The sequence below is a fragment of the Loxodonta africana genome, chromosome 1, assembly GCF_030014295.1.
Source record: "Loxodonta africana isolate mLoxAfr1 chromosome 1, mLoxAfr1.hap2, whole genome shotgun sequence".
Classification (NCBI taxonomy): Eukaryota; Metazoa; Chordata; class Mammalia; order Proboscidea; family Elephantidae; genus Loxodonta; species Loxodonta africana.
In genome coordinates, this window is record NC_087342.1 from 216,264,438 (window position 1) to 216,283,043 (window position 18,606).

Below are 18,606 nucleotides of genomic sequence, written 5' to 3' on the forward strand. Positions count from 1 at the left end.
TTAAATGTCAGCCAAAATTCTGGAATTACCTAAAGTCTGAATATAGCAAAACAATTAATTTATGATATACTCTATGAAACTTAAATTCAGATAAATCTCTACTAATGTAAAAAAGTAACAAAATATTATAATTTAAGAAGAGTACATTACAAAAGCATATGCAGGATATGCTTCCATTTTTCTAAAAATAATATTTAAGCATAAACATAACTGTGAAAAACTTTCTGAAAAGTTATTCTGAGAGATGCTACAGATTTTCTCTGGATTGTAGGATTATGATATTATTTTATTTTTGCTCAACTATTCCCTTTAAAGTTTCAGTAATAAACATGAATTACTTATGAAATGAGCCAGATGATTGATAAAGAGAGAGAGTGAACAGAAACAGAGATAAATACCAGTTTAAGTACAATTGCCATTAAGAAATGTTCTATAGCCAAATCTGTGGTGGCTTTTAAGTGGCTGTGATGCTGGACTACACCCACCGTCTTTCAAATACCACCAGGGTCACCCTTGTGGATAAGTTTCACTGAAGTTTCCAGACTAACATAGACTAGAAAGAAAAACCTGACAGTCTGCTTATGAAAAACGTGGCCAGTGAAAATCATATGAATAGCAGCAGAATATTGTCTGATATAGTGTTGGAAGATGAGCTCCTCAGGTTGGAAGACACTTAAAATATGACTGGTGAAGAGCTGCCTCCTCAAAGTAGGGTCAACCTTAATGATGTGGGTGAAGTCAAGCTTTCAGAACCTTCACTTGCTGATGTGGCATAACTCAAAATAAGAAGAAACAGACGCAAATATCCATTAGTGATCAGAAAGTGGAAAGTACAAAGTACGAATCTAGGAAAATTGGAAGACATCAAAAATGAAATGGAACATAAATAAAACAAAACACAAGAATCACATGATTTTATCAATTGATACAGAAAAGGCATTTGACAAAGTTCAACACTCATTCATGATAACAACTCTCAGCAAAATAGGAATAGAAGGAATATTTCCCAACATAATAAAGGGTATTTATACAAAGCCAACAGCCAACATCACCCTAAATGGAGAGAGCCTGAAAACATTCCCATTGAGATCGGGAACCAGACAAAGATGTCCTTTATCATCACTCTTATTCAGCATTGTGCTGGAAGTCCTAGCCAGAGCAATTAGGCTAGATAAAGAAATAAAGGGCATCCAGATTGGCAAAGAAGAAGTCAAAGTATCTCTATTTGCAGATGACGTGATCTTATACACAGAAAACCCTAAGGAATCCTCCAGAAAACTACTGAAACTAATAGAAGAGTTCAGCAGAGTATCGGGATACAAGGTAAACATACAAAAATCAGTGGGATTCCTCTACACCAACAAAAAGAACATCAAAGAGGAAATCACCAAATCACTGCCATTTACGGTAGCCCCCAAGAAGATAAAATACTTAGGAATAAATCTTACCAGAGATGTAAAAGACTTATACAAAGAGAACCACAGTACACTTCTGCAAGAAACCAAAAGAGACTTACCTAAGTGGAAGAACATACCTTGCTCATGGATAGGAAGACTTAACATTATAAAAATGTCTGTTCTACCAAAAGCGGTCTATACATTTAATGTAATTCCAATCCAAATCCCAAAGACATGCTTCAATGAGATGGAGAAACAAATCACCAATTTCATATGGAAGGGAATGAAGCTTCGGATAAATAAGGCATTACTGAAAAAGAAGAACAAAGTAGGAGGCCTTACTTTACCTGATTTTAGAACCTATTATACTGCCACAGTAGTCAAAACAGCCTGGTACTGGTACAACAACAGATACATGGACCAATGGAACAGAATTGAGAATCCAGACATAAATCCATCCACATATGAGCAGTTGATATTTGACAGAGGCCCCAAAACAGTTAAATGGGGAAAAGACAGCCTTTTTAACAAATGGTGCTGGCATAACTGGATATCCATCTCCAGAAAAATGAAATAAGACTCATACCTCACTCCATGCACAAAAACTAACTCAAAATGGATCAAAGACCTAAATATAAAATCTAAAACGATAAAGATCATGGAAGAAGAAATAGGGACAACATTAGGAGCCCTAATACGTGGTATAAACAGTATAGAAACCATTATAAAGAACGTAGAAGAAAAACTAGATAACTGGGAGCTCCTAAAAATCAAACACTTATGCTCATCCAAAGACTTCACCAAAAGAGTAAAAAGACTACCTACATACTGGGAAAAAGTTTTTAGCTATGATTTTTCTGATCAGCACCTGATCTCTAAAATCTATATAATACTGCAAAAACTCAACTGCAAAAAGACATATAACCCATTTAAAAAATGGGCAAAACATATAAATAGACACTTCACTAAAGAAGACATTCAGATAGCTAACAGATAGATGAGGAAATGTTCACAATCATTAGCCATTAGAGAAATGCAGATCAAAACTACAATGAGATTTCATCTCGCTCCAACAAGGCTGGCATTAATCCAAAAAACACAAAAGAATAAATGTTGGCGAGGCTGTGGAGAGATTGGAACACTTATACACTGCTGGTGGGAATGTCAAATGGTACAACCACTTTAGAAATCCATCTGGCGCTTCCTTAAAAAACTAGAAATACAACTACCATACGATCCAGCAATCCCACTCCTCAGAATATATCCTAGAAAAATAAGAACCTTTACACAAACAGATATATGCACACCCATGTTTATTGTAGCACTGTTTACAATAGCAAAAACATGGAAGCAACCAAGGTGCCCATCAATGGATGAATGGATAAATAAATTATGGTACACAATGGGACAGCGAGGAATCTGTGAAACATTTCATAATATGGAGGAACCTGGAAGGCATTATGCTGAGTGAAATTAGTCAGTTGCAAAAGGACAAATATTGTATAAGACCACTATTATAAGAACTTGACAAATAGTTTAAACTGAGAAGAAAACATTCTTTTGTGGTTACGAGAGGGGAGAGGGAGGGAGGGTGGGAGAGGGGTATTCACTAATTAGATAGTAGATAAGAACTACTTTAGGTGAAGGGAAAGACAGCACACAGTACAAGGGAGGTCAGCACAATTGGACTAAAGAAAAAGCAAAGAAGTTTCCTGAATAAACTGAATGCTTCAAAGGCCAGAGTAGCAGGGGCAGGGGTCTGGGGACCATGGTTTCAGGGGACATCTAAGTCGATTGGCATAATAAAATCTGTTAAGAAAACATTCTGCATCCCACTTTGAAGAGTGGTGTCAGGGGTCTTAAACGCTAGCAAGCAGCCATCTAAAATGCATCAATTGGTCTCAACCCACCTGGATCAAAGGAGAATGAAGAACGCCAAGGACACAAGGTGATTACAAACCCAAGAGACAGAAAGGGCCACATGAACCAGCAACTACATCATCCTGAGACCAGAAGCACTAGATGGTGCCCGGCTACAACCGATGACTGCCCTGACAGGGAACACAACAGAGAACCCCTGAGGGAGCAGGACAGCAGTGGGATGCAGACCCCAAATTCTCATAAGACCAGACTTAATGGTCTGACTGAGGCTGGAAGGATCCCAGTGGTCATGGCCCCCAGACCTTCTGTTGCCCCAGGACAGGAGCCATTCCCGAAGCCAACTCTTCAGACATGGATTGGACTGGACAATGGGTTGGAGAGGGATGCTGGTGAGGAGTGAGCTTCTTGGATCAGGCGGACACTTGAGGCTATGTTGGCATCTCCTGCCTGGAGGGGAGATGAGAGGGTGGAGGGGGTTAGAAGCTGGCAAAAAGGACACAAAAAGAGAGAGTGGAGGCAGAGAGCAGGCTGTCTCATTAGGGGGATAGTAATTGGGAGTGTGTAGCAAAGTGTGGGGCAATTCTACTCTGTCCTATAGGGTCGCTATGAGTCGGAATCGACTCGATGGCACTGGGTAGCAAAGTGTGTACGGGTTTTTGTGTGAGAGACTGACTTGATCTGTAAACTTTCACTTAAAGTCCAATAAAAATTATTTAAAATAAATAAATAGAAAATGAAATGGAACACATAAAGATTGATATCCTAGGCATTAGTGAGCTGAAATGGACTGGTATTGTCCATTTTGAATCTGACAATCATACGGTCTACTATGCAGGGAATGACAGACTGAAGAGGAGTGGCATCGTATTCATCATCACAAAGAATGTTTTAAGATCTATCCTGAAATACAACAAGGTCAGTAATAGCATAATATCCATATACCTACAAGGAACACCACTTAATATGACTATTCGATTTATTCAATTTTACACACCAAACACTAATGTCAAAGATGAGGAGTTTGAAGATTTTTACAAACTTCTGCAGTCTGAAATTGACCAAACATGCAATCAAGAAGAAAAAAAAATTTTCTTTTCTTATGCATTGATAATTACTGGTGATTGAAATTCAAAAGTTGGAATCAAAGAAGGATCAGTAATTGAAGAATATGGTCTTGGTGATAGAAATGACACCAGAGATCTCATGACTGGATTCTGCAAGACCAATGATTTCTTCATTGTAAACGCCTTTCCTTCAACAACATGAATGAGGACTATACATGTGACCTCACTGGATGAAAAACACAAGAATCAAATCAACTTTACCTGTGGAAAAAGATGATAAAGAAGCTCAATATCATCAGTCAGAACAAGGGCAGGAGCTGACTGTGGAACAAACCATCAATTGCTCATATGCAAGAAAGTTGATATTGAAGCTGAAGAAAATTAAAACAAGTCCACAAGAACCAAAGTATGACCTTGAGTACATCCCACCTGAATTTGGAGATCATCTCAAGAATGGATTTGACCCATTGAACATTAATGACTGAATACCAGACAAGTTGTGGGATGACTTCAGGGACATCATACATGAAGAAAGCAAAAAGTCATTAAATAGACAGGAAAGAAAGAAAAGACCAAAATAGATGTCAGAACAGACCCTGAAACTTGCCTCTGAACCTCGTGTAGCTAAAGCAAACAGAAGAAATGATGATGTAAAAGAGGTGATCAGAAGATTTCAAAGGGCAGCTTGAGAAGACAAAGTATTATAACGAAATGTGCCAAGACCTGGAGTTAGAAAAGCAAAAGGGAAGAACATGCTCGGCGTTTCTCAAGCTGAAAGAACTGAAGGAGAAATTCAAGCCTCGAGTTGCAATTTTGAAGGATTCTATCAGAATCAACTCTATGGCAATGGGTTTGGTTTTGGATAGGCAAAATATTGAAGAACCCAGAAAGCATCAGAAGATGAAAGGAATGTACAGAATCACCGTACCAAAAATAGTTGATCGACGTTCAACCATTTCAGGAGGTAGCATATGATCCAGAATAATGGCATTAAAGGAGAAATCCAAGCTGCATTGATGGTATTGGCGAAAAACAAGGCTCCAGGAACTGATATAACACCAAATGAGATGTTTTAACAAATGCATGCAGTACTGTAGGTGCTTATCCCTCTATGCCAAGAAATTTGGAAGACAGCAATCTGGTCAGCTAACTGGAAGAGATCCATATTCATGCCCATTTCAAAGAAAAATAATCCAACCGAATGCAGAAGTTACTAAATAATATCATTAATATCACATGCAAGTAAAATTTTGCTGAAGATAATTCAAAAGCAATTGTAGCAATACATCAATACATAATGCATCCAATTATGTGCATCATAACAAATTATGGATATAACAATGGTAATTCCAGAGCACTTAATTGTGCTCATGTAGAACTTGTACACAGACCAAGAGGCAGTTGTTCGAATAGAACAAGGGGATACTGCGTGGTTCAAAATCAGGAAAGTGTGTGCCAGGGTTACATACTTTCATCATACTTATTCAATCTGTATGCTGAGCAAATTATCCCAGAAGCTGGACTATGTGAAGAAGAACAGGCATCAGGATTGGTGGAAGACTCATTAATAATCTGCGTTATGCAGATGACACAACCTTGCTTGCTAAAAGTGAAGAGAACTTGAAACACTTACTGATGAAGATCAAAGAGTACAGCCCTTAGTATGGATTACACTTCAACACAAAGAAAACAAAAATCCTCACAACTCGACCAATAAGCTACATCATGACAAACAGAGAAAAGATTGAAGTTGCCAAGGATTTCATTTTACTTGGATCCACAATCTTGAATCAAATGACGTATTGCATTGGGCAATTCTGCTGCAAAAGACCTCTTTAATGTGTTAAAAAGCGAAGATGTCACTTTGAGGACCAAGGTGCACCTAACCCAAGCCATGGTATTTTCAATCGCCTCATATGCACTGAAACCTGGACAGTGAATAAGGAAGACTAAAGAAGAATTAACACCTTTGAATTATGGTCTTGGTGAAGAGTATTGAATATACCATGGACTTCCAGAAGAACGAACAATTCTGTCTTGGAAGAAATACAGCCAGAGTGCTCCTTGGAAGCTAGTATGGCAAGACTTCATCTCACATACTTAGGGCATGTTACCAGAAGGGACCAGTCCCTGGAGAAGGACATCATGTTTAGTAATGTCAGTGAAAAAGAGGAAGACCGTCAACGAGATTGATTGACACAGTGACTGCAACAATGGGCTCAAACATAGCAAGGATTGTAGGGATGGTGCAGTACCAGGCTGCATTTCGTTCTGTTGTTCGTAGGGCTGCTATTAGTCAGAACCGACTAGATGGCGCCTACAACAACATGGCCTCATTGGCTCTGATGATCTTTTCCTGGAATTCCCTCAGCTCCTAACAGCATTACCATGCACTTGATTGTGTTTTCTGATTGTTTCACTTTTCAAAGTAATGTCACTACTCCAAACTTTTTAAAATATTCTTATACTGCTTTTGAATACTAAAAAGCTCTGCACTTGTCCACATTTCAAAATGTTCAGTGAATTTAATTGAATAACTACTGATAGCCCAGTTTGGTTTAAAGCCACAAATTTTTTCAAATGAACAGGTTCTGAGAGATGGAATTGTTAAAATTAGAGGGAGCCATCAGGTAGGATGAAGACAGTCTGATGTGGTAGAACAAGTACTCAGTTGAGGTATGCACTCTTCTACCAGTTAACTTGGAAAAGTTGTTCAAATCTATCAGAATTCAGTGTGCAAAATAAACTAAAACATCCTTCTTTATAACTAATAATGACATTTGTATTTAGTAATTATTATTAAATTACTTAAAACAAAGCAGTAAGTGAGAGGCAGGATTAACAAAAGAACTCAGACAACCTGACTCACAGTCCAGGATTCAACCCTGAATAACTTGATGTTTTTCTATGAACTCTTCACTGTAAGCCAATTTTTGATTCTGTGATGTTCTTAATTTTTCATAGATGTTTAGTGTCTGCTATTTACAGCTATCATATAGAGGAAACGGTGGAATTTAGAGCAGGGGCCAAGTAGAGCTCAGCAGATAACCAATACTGCTCTCTTTGCTTAAAATGAGAAAAAAAGAAAAGTAGGTACCGCCCTGCTTTTTTTTACATATTTTTACTATGAATACTCAGGATATTTTCATAGCATTAAAATCAAATTATTATTTGTTTAATCAAGTTCACACAAACATACCAAGAAGTCCTTCCCAGTATAAAATAAGTATAACATTAGCTAATTTGATAGACATAGATACTTGCAATGAAAAATTAATTTGCATTCTCATATGTTCTATAAAATACTGTATACTAAATTCTGTTTTTGAACAATTTTGCAAGATTTTGAGACTTGTACAAATGACTTGAGCTGCAATATGACGAAGATCTTAAGTGCATTCAAATACTTATCAAAAGCATGGTCACAACTCTACTTCACTATACATTTTTCAATAGTAACTTAAAAATTTTCTTAGACTTGACAAATTATTTATGTCTTCCTGAAGGTTATTCAACATGGAACAGAGCTAATGAAGTTTTCTAGCATGTTAAATTTTTCCAGAAAATTTGGAATGATTGAGGCTGGGTAGAGGGGGAGAAAGCATCAAAGTTCTCTTCATCAAAATATTCTACCTTGTTGCTTTAGATACAACAGAAATAAAAACTATGGAAATGTTTTTACCTTAGTTTCAGGTGTGAAAGTTTGTTAGTTTAAATGACCTTCTCAAATTCCTAAATAGTCGTATCTCTATTCTGAATGTTAGTTGAAATACTGAACAAGCTATAGGCTCCAATGGAAAGGTTAGGCCTTTTCTAAAAAGCTTCATTTTAAATTAGCAAAACCATTTCACTTATTCACTTGCTTTCTAATGATGATCAACATGTGCATAGTAAAATTAAGAAACATTCATGATTTAATGACAAAGTATAAACATGAGAATCATCATACCCATAATAAACAACCCATTGCCGTTGAGTCAATTCTGACTCATAGCGACCCTATAGGACAGAGTAGAACTGCCCCATAGAGTTTCCAAGGAGCACCTGGTGGATTCGAAATGCCGACTTTTTGATTAGCAACCATAGCTCTTAACCACTATGCCGCCAGGGTTTCCTCATTCCCATAATAGATATGGAACAATCTTTAAATAGATACAGCTATATAGATGTAATGATGTTTTTATGTAAGCATTCTCATTTTCTTACTAAAATTAAGATTAGGGCATCAAACTTGTCCTTTACCCATAACTAAATATTACAAAAAAAAAGCACTATATGCTTTTTTTATCTCAAAGTGTCCTCTTTAGCTTTGTCAGCTATCTAGATTCCTGCTACAAGGTATTAGTAATTCCTTTCTTTCCAAGGCATTTTTAGGATATCTTAGTTTATTGAGCTGCCCACCAAATGCAAAACCTTAGATATCCTGAGTTTTCTATGCTATGCCCATCCTAGAAGCAGGAGATTTCTTGCTCCAAATCTCAGTTCATACATTTAAACAGAATTACTCAAAACAAGGCAACAAGTGAGAAGCAGGGTTAAAATAAGAACTCAGACAATCTGACTCACAATCCAGGATTCAACCCCTCTAACTTGCTGTTTTTCTGTGTCCTCTTTGCTGTAAACCAAGATACTTGTTCTTTAGCAGGGTGTTTCTGCTGCAAATCCAGTTGCTACTGCATTATGCAATGAAGTCAGAAGCCTGAGCTTGTGACATCAATAGGGGTTGCTATGGTAACTCTTTCCATAAGTATTACAGGTTCAACGTAGGCTCAAAAAAGGGGACCTCAGGAGAGTAGCAAAATAATTAGCACTCTTCAGTCTAAATCACAATAACAAATGGTACAGAAAAGGTTTTATAGTTCCTATAACAAATATCAATTTTTAAATCAATTTTTACATCTGTGTTTTTATGCTATTATTGAAAGTCATTATTTTTCTAATATGATGTTTCTGTGTTTAAACATGGAAAGCTCCCCATTAGGAGTAGCATTGCCACTGCCCTTCTGATAATTCATGATTCAGGCAGAACAGGGTCTTACTGCAACATAGCTAGTTATTCCACACATTTTGTCATTCTACAAGTCAAAAAATGTTATGCAGTATCTGTTATATATATACCCCTAATAGCATAATGTCAATTCAATGTTTCCATTACAGGAGTTATAAAAAGGTCCCACAGATTGCATGTTGGAAAGCAGTTTCAGATTAGAAGTTTGCCCAGTGAATGGGTCTATTTTTAGTACAACTATAGTCAAGATCACCTTCTTATTGAATATTTTCATCCTAATTTGCTGAATATTTTTGCTAATGCCTCAATTGTAACGGTTAAATTCGCCTCCTTAAACAGCTGTGTCTACTATCTGATTTCAGATAGTAGAAAACAGGAAAGATTCTTTGCATTTTTTTTAACCTGAATTTGAAAAGCATGACTTAATAATTACCAAGTATGAACATCTTCCCTCCACAGTCTCCTTTTTTTTTTTTTCTTAAATCATCTACCATCAACATAAGGATCTGAGTTCAGTTTCTGCAAACATGATTGAGTTATGCACAGGGTTCACAATGTGTTGGGTGCTAGGTATAAGATGAATAAGAATATTCGCACAAGAAGTCCACAAGTGTGGCGTTAATAATTATGGTGGTAATAGCAGCAACAATAACAAATAATATCTACCATGTATTGTTTACCTGCCACATATCAGATACCATAATAAACAATTTACATGCATTATCTCATTTGCCCCTCCCAGCAATACAGTGAGATTGTGGTTGTCCTTAGGCGCCCTTGAATCAGTTTTGACTCATGTGACATTATGTATAACAGAACAAAACGTCATCGTCGCATCCTCGCAATCATTGCTCTGTTTGAGCCCATTGTTGCAGCCACAGTGAGGTGGGTAGTATTATTATTATGCCCCTTCTCCAGATAAGGAAACTAAAGTTGAGGGGAATAAAGTTACTTGCCTGAAGTCACACAGCTAGTTAGGAACACAGCTGGGATTAGAACTCTGAGCTGGCTCCAAAGCTTTATGATGTTTTAACAGAAATTAAGAATACTTCTTAGTTACTGCGGTACAAATTGAAAATTGCACCACAATTCCACTGAGCAAGGATTCCTTAACTTAGAATTCATTAGAGTAGAAAGCAGATGATAATCTTCTTGTTGACTTCATAAACATTTTGATGACAGGCTTTTCTGTTTTTGTAACATTCAGCAAAATCAAAAAGTATTTGCCTGAAGAAGTTTTTTTTTTTTCTTCTTTTTTTTAGAAATGGAAATATCTCTCAAAAACATTGGTTCTATAACTTTTCTTAGGGAGTTGCTTCAATAGCCTAATATGCTACAAACTACCATGCTATCTTCAGCTTACATAAATACATTAATAACTTAATATGTGCAAAGCTTTGCAGTTTATAAATCATACTAAACATTCATTTAGCAAATATTTATTGAGCCACTATTATGGATCAGGAAACCCTGGTGGTGCAATGGTTAAGTTCTACGGCTGCTAACCAAAAGGTTGGCAGTTTGAATCCATCAGGCACTCCTTGGAAACTCTATGGGGCAGTTCTACTCTGTCCTATAGGATCGCTATGAGTTGGAATCAACTCGACGGCAGTGGGTTGGGCAGTATGGATCAGGCACTGCGCTAAATGTTGGATGTAAAAAGGCATCACAAATTAATATGTTTCCCAAACTAAAGGATCATATAGTCTATAATGGAGCCCTTGTGGTGCAGTGGTTAAGAGCTTGGCTACTAACAAAAAGGTCAGCAGATTGAATCCACCAGCAGCTCCTTGGAAATCCTGTGGAACAGTTCTACTCTGTCCTATAGGGTTGCTATGGGTCAGAATCGACTCAACAGCAATGGATTTATAGTCTATAATGGGAGAATGGCATTAATTAAATAACAGCAGAAGTAAATGTAAAATTGCAACTGAATCCAGATAGTAGAAAACAAGAAAGGCTGAAAATAGTCTAAGTACCGGTTGTCCCTGAATTATGATGTATTGGAGTCATGGTAAACCTCACTTATGACCGTCTGGTTTGTTTGCTTTTTAGGTTTTTTTTTTCTTTGGGGGGTATATCTTAGTAGTATGTCCTACATACAATGTTGTAGCATGTAATTTGTTGATGTTATCGTTTTCAGGTGTTCACTCACAGATGTTTAATGTTATGATTTCGTATTCAAAACACTGTTATATAGCAGGCCTGGTTTACAATGAAGGTGGTGTCAGTGTTGGGAGTCATAACAGATAGAAAGCTCATAGATCACAAAGAAGAGGAATTGACAGATCAGGACTCAATGGATTTTGAAGAGAAAGGAAATGCCGAAGAAGAAATAAATAATGAAGAAGGAGAGAAGTAAAAAAATTTTACAATGAAAGGATTAAACCTGTTGCCATTGAGTCTATTCCTACGCATAGCAGCCCTAGCTGGAGTATCTTTCTAAATTAATCAGGGTCTTCAGTTGTTTAAAAACGTGGACCCAAACACTACTTGCTCTGCTAAAGTCGATAGGCAGATTCAGGAAGCAATGAGATGTTGCTATGAAATATATGAAGAAAACAAAACAAAAAAAGGACCATACACGCATCTCTCACTAATTTTCTGACTAGAAACACTACCCCCTTTCTCAGGGATAAGCCAGATGATCCCGAACCTTCAACAAGTGAAGTTATTATCACAACTGAACAAATGCCAACATTGTCCAACTTTTCATCATCGTCAGAGTAAATTTTTATGATTTATGTATTTTTATGTATTCATGTATGTATATATTAAGATATATCTGTCAGTTTATATGTAATGTTTCCAACCCTCAAAGACAAATAAATGTTGGATTTATCGAAATACTGATAATAGCAACCCTATACAACAGAGCAGGCCATAAGGTTTCCAAGGAGTGGCTGGTGGATTCAAACTGCTGAATTTTGGTTAGCAGACAAGCTCTTAACTGCTGCACCACCAGGGCTCCCAAGTTTATATGTAATGTTTCCAACCCCCCAAAGACAAATGAAGATCAGATTTATAAAGATACAGATAATAAAAGGCACTAATAATGAAACTTAAAAAAAAAAAAAAAAGAGGTATTTGACTTATGTCAGAACCAACCTGCGATGGAGTTGTCAAAAAGAATCCTGTCATAAAATTCGGGGACTATCTGTATTAAACCTTAAATGATACAGACAGCACAGAAGAAACACAAAGAAGCGTAAGGAAGAGAACAATAAAAGTAAAAGCACGACCCAAGGACATGTACTGCAATATATGATAGGGAATATTAGCAAGACCAAATTGGTTCTTTGAAAAGATAAATAAAATTGGCAAACTTCTGGCAAGATTGATCAAGAAAAAAGAGAGGCCCAGGTACCACCACTGACTGCTCTGACAGGGATCACAAGAGAGGGTCTCAGACAGAGCTGGAGAAAAATGTAGAATAAAATTGTAACTCAAAAAGAAAGACTAGACTTGCTGGCCTGACAGAGACTGGAGAAACCCTGGGAGTATGGCCCTGGACACCCTTTCAGCTCAGTAATGAGGTCACTCTTGAGGTTCATCCTTCAGCCAAAGACTGAACAGGTCCATGGACAAAACAAGACTAAAGGGGACAAAACCAGCCCTGGGGAAGGGACTGGAAGGCAGGAGGGAACAGAAAAGCTGGTGAGACAGAGCCCAGGGTTGAGAAGGGAGAGTGTTGACATGTCGTGGGGCTGTTAACCAGTGTCACAGAATGATCTGTGTACTAACTATTTGACAAGAAACTAGTTTGTTCTGTAAAACTTCATCTGAAGTACAATAAAAAAAAGGAGAAGGCAAAAGTAAACTATTTGGTAAAGGGAATACAGTTAGAAATAGAACAGAGATTAAAAAGAAATAAGATATGGTGAACTTGATGCCATTACATTTAGGAAAATGTAGATGAAAGGGACAAACAAAATTAACTCAAGAAGAAATCAAAATTTGAATATACTTAAAAATAGTGAGGAAATTGAATTAGAAAAGTAAAATTCTCCCATGTACAAAACCAGGTCTAATAAACTAGTAAACTAAGCCATGTAAAACCATCAGGCCTGAATGGTGTTACAGGTGAATCTCCCAAAATTTAAAGATAGATAATTCCAATTTTATAAACTATTTCAAATAATTAAAAGAGAGGAAAGTCACTACACAACTTATCTTACACATCTAGTACAATGGCTTAAAAACAAATTTAAATATGAAAATTATAAACAAAGTATAAAATCCAGTAATGCGATAAATAGTAAACATATACCATGATCAAGCTGGGTTTATCCAGGAATGAAAAACAATAAAGAAAGAACAAATGATAAAATTCAACACTCATTTATGGTAAAACTAGGAATGCAAGGGAAATTCTTAGCCTGGTGGTATAGTGGTCAGCTACGGCTGCTAACCAAAAGGTTGGCAGCTCAAATACATCAGGTGCTCCCTGGAAACCATATGGGGCAGTTTTACTCTGTCCTATAGGGTCACTATGAGTGGGAATCAACTCGATGGCAACAGGTTTGGTATTTTTGGGAGTTAAACAAATGAAAAGATATGCCATTTTTGTGTATATGTATAAGAAGTCTCAAATACAACATTTCTTCCCAGTTTTATATAGAGAGGTTTTATGCAATTCCAATCAAAATATTAACTCAGGCTTTTTGTAGAAATTCTCAAAATGATTTTAAAATTAATATGGATATACAAAGTTCTGAGAAGAGCCAAATTGCTCAAAAAAAGTAAATAGGCAGGGGATTTGTCCCACTCAACATCAAGGTTCATTATGAAGATATAAAAATTGAGACTGTGAGTCATTTGTTCAAGGATAGACAAGTAGAATAGTGAACACAATTGAGGGCATAGAAATAGACCCATAGATACATGGAGACTTAATTTAACACAAAGCTACTTTTGTGAAAGAATAATTTAGTAGAAGATGCTGAGTTAAGTATTCATGTGAAGAAAAATAAAATTGCACCCCTTTAATACTTTCACCAGAAAACATAGAATATCAACATTACCTCATGAAAAGGAAGAATTTCTTTCATAAGACACAAAAGACACTCACATACACACACACACACATAAAGAAACACAGGAAAAACTCAATCTCATTAAAATTAAAACACTGTTTAAATTAAGGTATAACATAAAAATCCAAGGCAGAAAGACCTCATCAGCCAGATCCAGCCTAGGAAATGAACACTCAAGGATTAATCAAAACTAAAAGATTTCCAACAGGGAACCAGAGAGATTAATCTGTAAATGACAACAACATCAGAACAATAAAAGAGGGAATAAATGGTGTAGGTATAGAATTTTCAAATGGAGAGGAAGGCAAGGTGATACCAAGTAATAAAAAAGACTGGTTCAAACTTGGGAAGATAAGGGTAAATTTCAAGGTAACCACAAAGTTAACAAACCTACTCATCAAAATAAGGAAGAAAAGCATAAAGTCTCAGTAAACACAAAACGTACAAAAGTAAAAGCAATGAAAAAAAATCACAAACAAAAGGAATTCAGCACAGGAGAGTAATAGGAACAAAGAAAACATCAGCACTACAAAAAAAAAAAGCACTACAAAATGACAGCAATAAACTCACAACTATCAATAGTTATGCTGAACGTAAAAGGCCTAAATGCACCCATAAAGAGACAGAGAGTGACAGAATGGATAAAAAACAGAATTCATCAATATGCTGTCTACAAGAGACACACCGTAGAAACAAAGATGTAAATCTATTAAAAGTCAAATGACAGAAAAAAATATATCAAAGCAAACAGCTACCAAAAAAGAACAAAAGTGGCAATACTAATCTCAGATAAAATAGACTTTAAAACAAAATTCACCATAAAAGACAATGAAGGGCATTATATAACGATTAAAGAGACAATCCACCATGAAGACATAACCATAGAAAGTATCAACACACCCAACGACCGGACTCCAAAATACATAAAACAAACTCTAACAGCACTGAAAAGAGAAATTGACAGCTCCACAAATAATAGTAGGAGACTTTAACATATTACTCTTGGTAAATGGCAAAGCATCTAGGAAAAAAAACTCAAAAAAGATACAGAAGATCTAAAGGCCACAATCAACAAAGGCAGTGCTCAGAGGTCAATTTATAGCAATAGATACATTTAAAAAAAAAAAAAGAAGAAGAAGAAAAAAGGGACAAAATCAAAACATTAGCTATACATCTCAAACAAATAGAAACAGAATAGCAAAAGAAGCCCACAGCCTCCAGAAGAATGGAAATAATAAAGATCAGAGCAGAAATAAATGAAATAGAGCATAGAAAAACAATAGAAATGATCAACAAAACCAAAAGCTGGTTCTTTGAAACGATCAGTAAAATGGGCAAACCAACGGCCAAACTGACAAAAGAAAAACAGGAGAGGACACAAATAACTCATATAAGAAAGGAAATGGGAGACATTACAACAGACTCAAATGAAAAAAAAAAAAAAAGGATCATAACAGGGCATTATGAAAAACTATACTCCAACAAATTTGAAAACCTAGAGGAAATGGACAAATTTCTAGAAACTCACTACCTACCCAAACTAACACAAACTGATGTTGAAAATCTGAGCAGACCCATAACAAGAGAAAAGATTGAAAAGGTAATAAAAAAGCTCCCGCCCACCACAAAAAAAAAAAATACCCTTGGCTCAGATGGCTTCGCTGGAAAATTCTACCAAATATTCAGAGAAAAGCTTATACCAGTGCTACTCAAACTATTTCAGAACATAGAAAAGAAAGGGATATTTCTGAATTCATTCTATGAAACCAGCATAACCCTGATACCAAAGCCAGTCAAAGACACCACAAAAAAAGAAAATTACAAATCTATATCCCTCATGAACTTAGATGCAAAAATCCTCAACAGAATTCTAGCCAATAGAATTCAGCATTGTATCAATAGAATTCAGCATCTTATCAATAAAATAATATACCATGACCAAGTGGGATTCACACCAGGTATGCAAGAATGGTTCAACATTAGAAAATCAATCAACATAATTCACCACATAAATAAAATAAAATAATCATGTGACCATCACAATTGCTGCAGAAAAGGCATTCAACAAAGCCCAACCCCTACTCCTGATTAAAAAAAAACTCTCAGTAAAATAGGTATAGAAGGGAAATTCCTCAACATCGTAAAGGGCTTCTATATGAAGCCAACAGCAAACATCATTCTTAATGGAGAGAGGCTGAAAACATTTCCCTTAAGAACACCAACAAGACAAAATATCACCACTCCTATTTAACATTGTGCTGGAAGTCCTAGCTAGAGCAATAAGGCAAGAAAAAGAAATAAAGGACATCCAAATTGGTAATAAGAAATAAAACTGTCTCTATTTGTGGGTGTATGACACCATACACAAAAAACCCGAAAAGACTCCACAAGAAAACTACTGAAACTAATAGAAAGATTCAGCAGAGTAGAGGATACAAGATAAACATACAAAAATTGGTTGGATTCTTATACACCAGTAAAGAGAACGACAAAAAGAGAATCAGGAAAACAATACCATTTATAATAGCCCCTAAAAAAATAAACTTCTTAGGAATAAAAAAAAAAAAAAAATTCAAGGAAGAGTTAAAGAAGATTCACAAAACAAAAACTGAAAAGAAAAAGAAATTAATATACAAAATATGTGATGATATCCAACAACTTTAAAAGAAAAACAGCTTCTCCTAGAAACACGGCATTTAGCAAAAGTGGCCAATAATCATTTTCAAAGATTTCTCAACTTTATTAGGAAGCAGGAAAATGTAAAATAAGCTGACAGTGAAATAACATTTTACCCTTTAGTTTGGGAAAAAAAAAAAAGAAAGAAATGAGTTATTTTAAGTATTGGGGAGAATGTGGAACAATAGAAAGTCTTATGCCATCCTACTATGAAAGAGTTAAACATACTCAAAACTCATAACAATTATAATCCTAGGTATATACCAAAGAGAAATGCCTGCATGTGGCCACCAGGATACACATAGAATATTCATAACAACATTGTTCATAATAGAAAAAACCAACTGAAATAGCCAAAAGTCATTTGACCAGAAAATGTATCAATACATCTGCTATATGCATATACTGGAATATTACAAAGAGAGACAACGGGAACACAACAACTGCACAAATCAACGTGGATAAACCTAGGATAATATGGAAGAAAACAGTCATGAAACGTTTTCGTTCCATTTTTATAATGTTAGAAAACTAAATAAAAGTATTTAAAGCATATATTTATGTGGTAAAACTGTAAAGAAAAACAAGAGAGTATATACAATTTTGTGATGGTGTTTACCTTGATGTTGGGTGTAGGTGGAAGCATAGGAGCATAGAAGTGAATGAATGCTTTCGTGATGTTCTATTAAGTTGGGTAGAGGATTCATGAGTGTTTTACTACAATGCTTCATAACTTACACACACTTCAGAAAGGGAAAGAAGAGTACTCTCTGCAGGGAGTCAGGATATACAAGAAGAATGTGTACAAGAGACTGGAAGAAAACAAATGTGCCTGCTGAATAGGAGTGAGTGTGAAATGCTAGATGAGGCTGAAGAGGTATGCAGAGTTGGACCATGCAGGGAAATATAGGTCATATAAAGGAGCTTTATTCTTTATCTTAAGAGCAATGGAAAACTGTTGGAAGAATTTAAACAGGGATAGACATTTTCAAATATGCATTTTGAAAAAAATGGAGCAGTCCAGAGTGGCTATGGGTAGATCAGATGCAGACCATCTGGGAAACAATAGTAGATGGAATAAGGTGGAGTAGGAGAGATGGAGTGAAGATGAGAGATCTGTAAGATATTTAGGAGGAAATTCAACTAAACTTTGTGATAAGACACATACGGGCATTAAGGAAGGAATGTATCCAGGATAACTCCTAAATTTCTAACTTGCACAATTGATTGAAGTATTTCTATTTAATCAGTAAGAAGCATTAAAAAATCCCAGGTCTGGGAGAGAAAATCATGAGTTTTGTTTTGGCCACTGTGGTTCAATGGATTTCTTTATATGGCCTTTCTAACTCTTGCTTTGTAGTTCTCCCAAAATGATTGGTCAATCTACAGTCTTGCAAGTGATTTGTTTACTCTCTGCATGAAGTACTTGCAAGTGATTGGTCAGTTTACTACCTGCATAAGAGGTCTGCAAATCTACCCAATAGGATTGGTCAGTTTACTATCTGCCTGAGGGATTGATTGATTGAAGAAAGTCACAGCATGAA